Source organism: Podarcis liolepis (assembly GCF_965112155.1).
Source record: "Podarcis liolepis genome assembly, chromosome: 14".
Classification (NCBI taxonomy): Eukaryota; Metazoa; Chordata; class Lepidosauria; order Squamata; family Lacertidae; genus Podarcis; species Podarcis liolepis.
Genome location: NC_139569.1, coordinates 47,694,073 through 47,703,583, shown reverse-complemented (window position 1 = coordinate 47,703,583; position 9,511 = coordinate 47,694,073). Strand labels below are relative to the sequence as shown.

The following is a 9,511-nucleotide window of genomic DNA, read 5'->3' as shown; positions in this document are numbered from 1 at the left end:
CCATTTTTTTTTTATAATAATATTTTTTATTGCTTTTTTCCCCAAGGTCAGAATACATCGTCAATAACACAACAAAAGCGATTTTACAAAAAGAAAAAAGAAATTAAATACAAGAAAATTCACTTTTCCAGATCTTTTTTCATAATCAACTGGACTTCCCCACATCTTCCATCCCCTGCTTTCTTTACAATAAAAATAAACAGCAAATTGATACCTTGTTTCATGTGTTTTTGTACTTTCATCTAATTATGTATTCTAAAATTTAAACTTTTCACAGTCATAACTTAGTTTCCATCATTTTCACATCTCAATACTGAAGCATGTTTTTCCCAAAACTTAGCAAATTCTCAACATTCATATAACTTATAGTGTTTTTGTAGATAGTCCTTAAATTTTTTCCAATCCTCTTCCACTGCCTCTTCTCCCAGGTCTCGGATTCTGCCAGTCATTTCAGCTAATTCCATGTAGTCCATCAGTTGCGTATGCCACTCTTCCAGCTTGGGTAACTCCTGTGCCTTCCAATATTTGGCTATAAGGATTCTTGCTGCTGTAGTTGCGTATAAAAAGAAAGTTCTATCTTTCTTTAACACTCTCTGGCCTACAATGCCCAGGAGGAAGGCCTGTATCACTGCCATTTAAATGGCTATTTGAATATAACAGTTTAACATAAGGCCGCCTCGAGAACTTTATTCAGTAGGCGGGGTATAAATACTCTAAAATAAAATAAAATAGACCTATGGCAAGACAACGCTTGGAATGCCGTGTGCCGTTTTCGCTCACTTAAAAATGGATGTTGTGGAGTTGGAAAAGGTCAGAATAGGGCAAATGGAATGATCAAGGGGATGCAGCGACTTCCTTGTGAAGAAAAGTGGCAGCATTTGGGCTTTTTTAGCGGAGAAAAGGAAAGTAAGAGGTGATGTGAGGGAAGTTTATAAAAGAACGCATGACACATAGTATTGAGTTTCTCTCAAAGCATTAGGACCCAGTGGCAGATTTAAGAAAACCAGAAGGAAGGAGTGCTTTACATAGTTAAGCAAGTTCATGCCTTTTTATTATTATTAAATTTATATCCCACTTTATCTTCCAAGGAGTTCAAGGTGATGCATATGGTTCTTCCCATTTCATCCTCACAACAACCCTGTGAGGTAGCTTAGGCTAATAGAAGGTCACCCAGTAGTCCAACACGCTAACCATTACGCCACATTGGATGGTTTAAAAGAGGATTAGACAAATTCATGGAGAAGGCTATCAACAGCCACAACCCACAACAGCCATGTTCTACCTCTGCTGCCAGAGGTGGTGTTTTGTATTCTCATTTTGTATTTTTCTGTTGTGAAGCGCTCTGGGATCTTTGGATGAAGGGAGGTATACAAATTTAATAAATATAACAACAGCAACAGTATGCCGCTGAATGCCAGTTGCTGGCAACTGCAGGTGGAAGAGTGCTGTTGTTGTGCTCAGATCCTGCTTTTCAGCTTCTCCAGATTGGGGGCATCTAGACTAGGTGGGCCCCTCTGGCCTGACCCTGATGCAGCCAGATTCTGGCTTCCCCTCTGGGCTAAAGTGAGCCGAACTCACAGTTGTGCATATCTGGGGGAGCTTTGGAGAGAGAACTTAGGAATCCATGAGGGTGGCCGGCCGCCAGAGGGCACCAAAGCTGCAGGAGTTGTGGCAGCTGCTGTGTGGTTGAGACAGTGGATACAGAGCTGCTTTTGTAGAGCCTGTTGTAGCAAAACAAATCCAGAACCCTTGGGGGACGACTTAAGGGTGAGCAGATGACCCAAGAAAACCTTCACTCATCCTTCAGGCACTGCCTTGCGGAGGAGGAAGCTTCAGCCTCTTAAGTCAGACATAGGCAACCTCGGCCTGCCAGATGTTTTGGGACTACAATTCCCATCATCCCTGACCACTAGTCCTGTTAGGGATCATGGGAGTTGTAGTCCCAAAACATCTGGCGGGCCGAGGTTGCCTATACCTGCTCTAAGTGGTGCCTCTCCTTGCCTTGAAGCTGGTTTCAAATGACCCCTAAATCTGTAGGGGACTGCCAGTTGTTTTTGTGGGCATCAGACTACCTCTCAGGTTTCCCCAAGTCAGCAAGCCTGGACAGACTTCCCTGCCAGCCCCTGTGAGCTTACCGGGACTGACTGCCTAGTAGGTAGACAAGGGAGCAAGTTAGCCAGAGGAAGGGCAGGGGAAGATGCAGACCCTACAGTGAGGCCCAAGCCTCCATCCAGCTGTGCTGACAGAATGGAGATGTGAAGGCCCAAGGGGGAAATGGTGGGACACTGTGCCATTTGCTTTAATGGATTGACTTCCACGGGTCATGTTTTTCATATTTAATCATTTTTATTTTCTTAATTGCTGTGTCTTTTTAAACACATGCTGCATTGGGACTTTGGGTAAGAGGTGGCATGGAAATCCTTTGAACAAACCAACCAACACACTTTGAATTTGAAAGCATCCCAGAGTGCTAATCTCCAAAGGGTGAGCTGTGTTGGTTTACTGCAGAACAAAGGGTGTTGAGGCTTGTGGCTGGCTTCAGCCTGTGGAAGTTTATTATGCCACAAAGTTATTAAGTCTTTGAATTGTCACAGGATTCTTGGCTGTTTTGAGAGCATCAACCAAGTTCTTCATCCATCTCCTTTAGCAAAATCTACACTCTTTCCGGGCTTGTTCCAACAAAAGTTGAACACATTTAAAGTGCAGTCCTATACTTTGGAACTCAGTAGGATTTATTTCGGAGTAGAAATGTATCAGGCTGCATTGATTGCAAAAGGCAAAGTGAAGCATATGCCTGCCTCTCTCCTGTTGGGAGTCCATGTGGCGCAAAAACAATGCCCTCCCCAGTGGGACCCACTTTTGATGCCTTCTTGCTAGGACATTGAGGGTTGCAACCTGCATCAGGTAGTGCTGGTTTATTAAAATAGAAGCCTAGAGTTTGCTTAAAAGGAAAATTGGAAGAGCAAAATCTCACACTGTGGTAGGGAACCTGCATAGCCCTTAAGACATTGTTAAGCTATGATTCCCATCATCCTCTCTGCCCCTGATCTTTCTGTCTGGGGCTGATGCAGGGAGAGTGCACTGGGTTCCCCACTCCTGATCTCATGAAAGACTAGGCCTAGGATCTTCCTTGTGTCAGGAGGAGAATTGGATTAAAGCAAAAATAGCTTTGCACCCTCAGCTTAACCCTGCTTCTTTGGAAGTGACTCCCATTGATTCCAATAATGCTTCCTTCTAGATAATTGTGTCTAGGTCCGCAGCATTAATTGGGCAGAAAGAGGTCAGTTCCAGCCAAGAAAAGTTACTGGTAAGAGCTTGTTGGCTCCTAGCAGCTTATTATGAGTACCAAGACCTGATGGATCATAATAGATTGATGCTGTAGACCTGCTTTATAAATTCATTGAGCAGCCATGATTCAGAGCCTTTTTTCTCTGTTATGTGCAGTGCAGCTGCATCCTTTGAAATCAAGTATCTACCACCTGGGATTTAAAGCACAGCAAAATGTGTGCAAGAGACAAATTTCTCTTGTTTTTTGTTTCTTGGTCTGCACATTTGTCAAAAAAACCTTCAGGATGGCTGTGCAGAGAATGAATGTTAAGAGGCTGTCCTTTTAGACAACAACAAGCACCTTCAGCTCTTGCGTTTGAGGTTCAAGTCTTGCAACTCTCATCTATGCTGTTCCACACATTACACAGAGAAATCCACTGCAGGAATCTGAGCCCAGTAAATGTATGAGATACCCGTTTGTTTCAATCCCAGGTCATGTGGGCATCTGCTTTGCCACTGTGACAAAAGATAGTTTGGCCGTTGCTCAACATCTTGCCTGGTGAAGAGTTCTGGAGAAGTCAAAAGCCTGCTTCACTCTTGTGACATATTGATTGATCCCAATAAAGACATGATCCACGGGTGGATTTTGGAGTTTGTTTATAGAACTGGCTTTGATTCCCCCCTCCCTTCTCATGTCGCTGGGCAGCATTTAAAGAACCCACATATTTTATCTAATATGAACTGTATATATCTGTCTCATGGAGACTTTTCTTCCCCCACAAAAAAGAACAAATAGACCTGTCTGCAGACACACATAATTAAGGGGATAGAGGTAGAAAGCAGAGGCAGGAAAATTGCCACAGCTCTTGAGTCCTCCTCACCCTCACCCTCCTTGCACATCAATTTTCCAGGTGGTTGCTGGGTGCCGTCACAGGACTGGTTGCCATGAGACCCAAAGGGGGTGGGTGTTTGGGGCAGGGCTGGGTTGCTGCTGCAGATTAATTTCTGTCACTTGGACCTCTCTTGCTGCTAACTGCTCAAGGGGATTGCCTCATGGGAGACCCCCCCCTGCCTGATGCAAGCTTGTTTGAGATGAGCAGGAGGCCCAGAGGTGCCTAGCTCCCATTTCCGTGCACTGCATTGTGCCCAGGTTGTCAACCTGGCTTGTCTCTGTGGTTGAAGTGGCAACAATATAGATAGATAAATTTATTGTCATTGTCCGTATATACACAGTATACACAACAACGAAAATCAAACACCCACCCAAAGACCGGGTTCACATATACATTTGCACGTATCTCCGACACTCTCATCCTATTCAGACGTAATCTATAAAACATAACATAATCCAGAATATAGCATGACCTATTTAAAGGCATAACATAACCTAAAACCTATCTCATTCCTTCCTACTCCCTGCTTGCTAAACCAATATGTGTGTCTTCTGCTGCCCAACACATGTTTGGACTAGGCCTCCCCATCAGCCTCTGCCAGTGTGGCCAAAACATCTAGAGGGCACATCTAGAGAATGTTGTATATTAAAAAGCTTCCTGGAAGCCAGCCAAAGACTTGGGTGATAACATTTCTCCCTTTGAAGGTTGCCCTGGTCTATAGAGGTCTGCCCAGGGTTTTTTGATCCATTTGCAGTCAAATTCTAGGTCCCAGGCCTTCACCAACTTGGTGCCCTCCTGTCCTTAGGCTATCAAGGCTGACGGGAGTTGTAGTGCAAAACACCCAGAGGGCATGAGGTTTGCAAAGGCTGAAGGATTCGTGTGCGTACTTGAAAAATGCAAATACTGGAATTGAATTGTTTAATTATTTTCTTCCTGGGACTCTCTTGCTTTCTTTCTCTCTCTTTAAAGGGAAATGTACTTTCTTTGCTTACGACTGACTCATCATGGGCAGATGAAACTCTAATCAACCTTCAAATTCCTCTTGGGTGTTAAAAGGCAGGTGTGGCTCATTTCTCTACCAGTGGAAAACCACCCCCTTTCGCTAATGCGTGGAAGAAAAATTTAAACCTTAACGGTGATATCCGCCTTCTATAAATGGTTAGCATTTCACAATACATTATTGCACCCTTCTGTACACATCACTGAGGCCTAAAGAAGCATAGTTAAAAGGTGTTAAGGGAAGGCTGGACCTTGTGCATGCACACACAAGTTGTTTTCTCTCCCATGTTATCCTTCTCTGCTTCCAAGCTGTCCCAAAAACCATGGAGGGTGGAAGTGGGATGAGGGAACACCTGTGGTCCTTCAGATATAGTTGGTCTCCAGCCCTCGTCATCATCATCCCTGACCACTGGGCATGCCAGCTCCTGGAGCTGATGGAATCTGGTGCCCAGGAACCCCTGGAAAGCCCCAGAGGTTTCCCATCCCCACACTCTTCCCTACACTGGACTTGCTGCGTGGTGGTGAATTGACAGGGGTTTCATCCTTGCTGGAACAGCCTGTGGGATGGGCTTTAATGGAGAGGATATATTAATTGCAAGAGCAGCTGCGTTGCATGCTGAAGGTCCCAAATTGGAAGCATCTCCTGTTGGTTGCTTGGTTTGTTTCAGAAAGCAGCGTTGCAGGGGAAAGCCTCTCTGTGGTCGGAGACCCTGACGGACTGTGCCATGGCAGGCTAGATGGGGCCTGTGGTCAGATGCAGCAGGGACAACTCTCTGGTCTGCCTGGGTGGAGAAGAGCCTCCCTAGTCTGGCTCCGTTTCCCCCTTTTCCAGCGGACCAGCTGCAGGAGTAGCTCAGGCCCGCCCCCTCCAGCCTGTGCTGCTGACAAACCTCTAAGCCCCAGGGCTGGCCACGGCTGTTGTGGCACATTCCTGCTTCTCTGGGCAGAAGAAGGGCTTGTTTGCAAGCTCCTGCGCCTGGGAAAGGAGGCAACACCACAATATCACTTGATCAGCCAGCGAGGCCACATGACAAACAGCTGAGAGTCATTAGGGTGGGCTGGCAGGCAGGCTGGGCTGAGGGAGGGGGGGCTACTTTGGGTGCAGCCAGACTAGGGGAGCAAAGGGGACCTTCTGAAAACCGGCTCCTTGTTGCTCTTACCTCCTCACGTGCCAGCTGGCTGCTTTCCATGGCTCTGCTACTGGACCACAGACCCAAATTCCATCTCTGCTTGGGGACCTGTCTGTAGGACCTGCTGGGAAGGTGGGGACAGCTGAGCATCTCCTGCCAATTCCAATCAGGTAAGGAAAGGATTTCTTCATTCCTCCGCTCTCCTTTCTTCTTCTTCAGCGGTTTAAGCTCACGTTATCCGTGTGCAAACTACCTCACTAAAATTACACACCTTCAGTGAACCCGAACTTAGCTAAATTATTCCAGGGAATTAGGGTGAACTTCAGTTATGATGCCAATCTGCCAAAGGGGGGGGGGATTTCAGATGGATTCAGTGAAATCCCCCTGGGTACGTTTCCTGGGAAGTCCTTTGAGCTTTGGGGGTGAATGTGTTTAGGGTGGCAGCCCCAAGCCCGTGGGGGTGGGCTCTGTGGTTCTTTGGAGCCTGACCCAGGGGTCTTCTGTTCACATAATGTGTCTAAATGCTGGAGGCTTTCTTGCTGAGCTGACCCTGGGAAAGTGGGTTTCCTTTAATTTTCAGAAAGCAAATTTTAATCTCTAAGCTGTGCTGCCCTAGCTTGTTCTTTATAAATGGGGCATGTTTAGGCCAAAGGAAGAAGTGTGAAAAAGAGAAAAGGTGCAAATGTATTCAGGTAGCTTTCAAACACTGAAAGGGATTTCTGAAAATGAGGAGGAAGAAGGTGTCTTCTTTATAAACAGCCAGGGTATTGTGAGCTTAGCCAAGCGGGTGCTTTTCAGGTGCGTTGCACTACACCTCCCATCGGTCCCAGCCAACACAGCCTCTTCTTCCATTTGCTCCTCAGCTGCATCCATCTCCAAAAGCTCGGGCGAAAACACAGCAGCGGGGTCAGGCAAGGCTGCCCTAGGACATTTTGCCGCCTTAGGAAATACTGAAAATCCTGCCCCCACCTGCATGTATGCATGCCACCGACTGACCATACACTTTGGGCCAGGGCCAGCCCACCCATGAGGCAAGGTGAGGCAGCTGCCTCAGGTGGCAAGATTCACCAGGGCAGCAGACCTTGATGTCGATCTCCCTGCAGCCCTTGTTCCTGATATAGATTTTCCTTCTTCACTGGTGGGTTGGGGAGCTCCATGATGGGGTTTGCCTCAGGTCCCAAAATGTCTTCCGCTACCTGAGGTGCCCTGGGGAGTGAAAGGAAGAGGGCAGGAGGGCAGCGGTGGGCATGCTGGGTGGGCCTGAGGCGGCCACCTTCCCCCACCTCATGGGCAGGGTGGCTGGTCCAGCAGCCAGGGCGTGTCACTCTCCCACATGTCTTGCAAGGGCTGCTCCCCTCACTCTCTGTGGGGCCTCGGCAGGACAGCTCCCCGCCGGATTGTGTCCTTTGCCTTTCAAGATGGGCCATGGAGAGCCTTGTTGCTGGGTGGCTGGCCAGTCCAGACTCAGAAGGACATAATGCTCTTAATGAAGGGAAAGAGAAAAAGGCCACTTTGTTACATGCATTCAGCTCCCACCAACATGAAAAGAAATAATTCTTTGCTCGGGGATCATATGATGCAGCCTGGAAGTTGGCGGTTTGTCAGTTGTGCGCTGGGCCAGAGGCAGGTCTTGCTGCCTTGCTGCAACTGCAAGCCGGGCAACCGCAGCACAGTTGTCTGGCAGGGTTCCTCTTCCTTCAGCTCCTCTGAACTTCACAAAAGCGAAGGGGATGTGGAGAAAGAGCTTGCGGAATTTCTTTTTGTTCAAGCCATCCAAAAGCGCTGAGGGCCTGTCAACTGCTTGCACTTCAGGGCTGATTATGGTGAATTAAATCAACCACATTTAGCAGACAGAATAAACTATAAGGAACTCAAGCATTTCCCAGCTCATTTCAGGCTGTTTGGCTGGATGTCAAGGTGAGGTGCGACCTGGAATCGGGGAGAAGCTGCTTCGGAAGGAGAAGGTCTCCAGCTTTGATCGCTGGAAGCATCTCCAGTCCAAAGGCTCAGTCATAGGAGAGGCTTCTCTGCCTGAAGCTGTTATTATTATTATTAATAATACCCCAGCCATTCTGAGCAGCTCTCAACAAGAGCAGGCAGGAGTCTGAAGGGTGGGCTGAGGAGGCAAGGGGGCAGGAGGATGATCCAGGGGTAAGGGTCAGTGATTTGTGGGGTTCGGTGCCACCCGTGAAGCAGGGGGAAGAGGGGCAGTCGGAGAGGAGAGAAGAGGAGGTGGAGGAAGAGTTGCAGGAAGGTGAAGAGGTGGAAAAGATTCCCACGGTATGTACAAGGACAAGGAGGGGCTAAAAGCGACAGGAGCTGCTGGAGATGCTTTCATGTGGTACATCAGAAGAGGGGAGGTAAATGTCCTGATGGAGGCATGGTTGTGCTGTTGCACAAACTGTTTAAGGACTCAGCTATACAGCTGCAAATAAAACGTTTTGAATGTGTTGTAAAGTGCAAGATACAGAGGGCGATTTTGAGCCAAAGCAAATTCAATGCATTTTTCAAAACGATTTTCAAAAAAGCATTTTCACAACGTTTTTAACATGTGTGTAGATCCCACCTTGGTTGGAGGACAAGTCTGAAGATGGAGATGCCTATCTAGCTATTTCGCACGAGTGGTGCATGCAATTCTTGCACCTTAGGAGCTGACGTAATTGAGTGCTTTGCCAATAAAAAACTAGGCTTCCATTCGCATGTCCTCATTGGGGGCTGGGTGTGCTCAGGATAGAAGCCCCGGGGAATCCCTGCCTGTCTAAGTAGACAAAGATGCCCTATAAACCTGCCTTACAGACAGAGTTTATGCCAAGTCTAAGAGAGGACCAAAGTCCTGGGGGAAAGGATGGGAAGCAAACTAAACTTTTGAGCAAGGGCAGAAGCCCCTAGGACACCCCCTCCCAATCTCTTGTTATATGAGCTCATTAAATCCCTTAGAGTGCAAATTCCCCTGGTTTTTGTTCACTCGGGTGAAATTTGTAGCAATTGTATACCACATTCCCTTTTGGCACAAAAATGTTCCTTAAAGCCCTGCATGAAATATCCACCCAGGCAGTTAATAAGCGCTACCCATTTCCTTGCTTCAGAGATTTCTGTATCATTAACTGCTAACAAGTCATTTTCAAACATCCACATCCAAACAGGGAACGCACTTAGAGGGTCCCCTGGGCATTGAAGAAAAGGCACTGGTGGCTTCAGCGATAAAAGAGCCATCCTTTGTTG

The 9,511-nt window shown here is 47.2% G+C and overlaps 1 protein-coding gene across 2 annotated transcripts in view; it reads left to right on the top strand.

The window, feature by feature from the left end:
• The first annotated feature begins 6,081 nt into the window (after positions 1 to 6,081).
• Positions 6,082 to 9,511, top strand: part of RAB27A (RAB27A, member RAS oncogene family) — a 20,165-nt gene continuing 16,735 nt past the window's right edge. Inside the window, exons 1-2 of one of the 2 annotated variants that reach the window (XM_083474609.1) lie at positions 6,229 to 6,459; positions 9,433 to 9,511. The exon at positions 9,433 to 9,511 is cut by the window's right edge and continues 2 nt beyond it. The gene's annotated coding sequence lies outside the window, so the exon portion shown is untranslated. Of the gene's footprint in view, positions 6,460 to 9,432 lie in introns of both variants that reach the window. The other variant, XM_083474608.1, reaches the window with a different exon arrangement.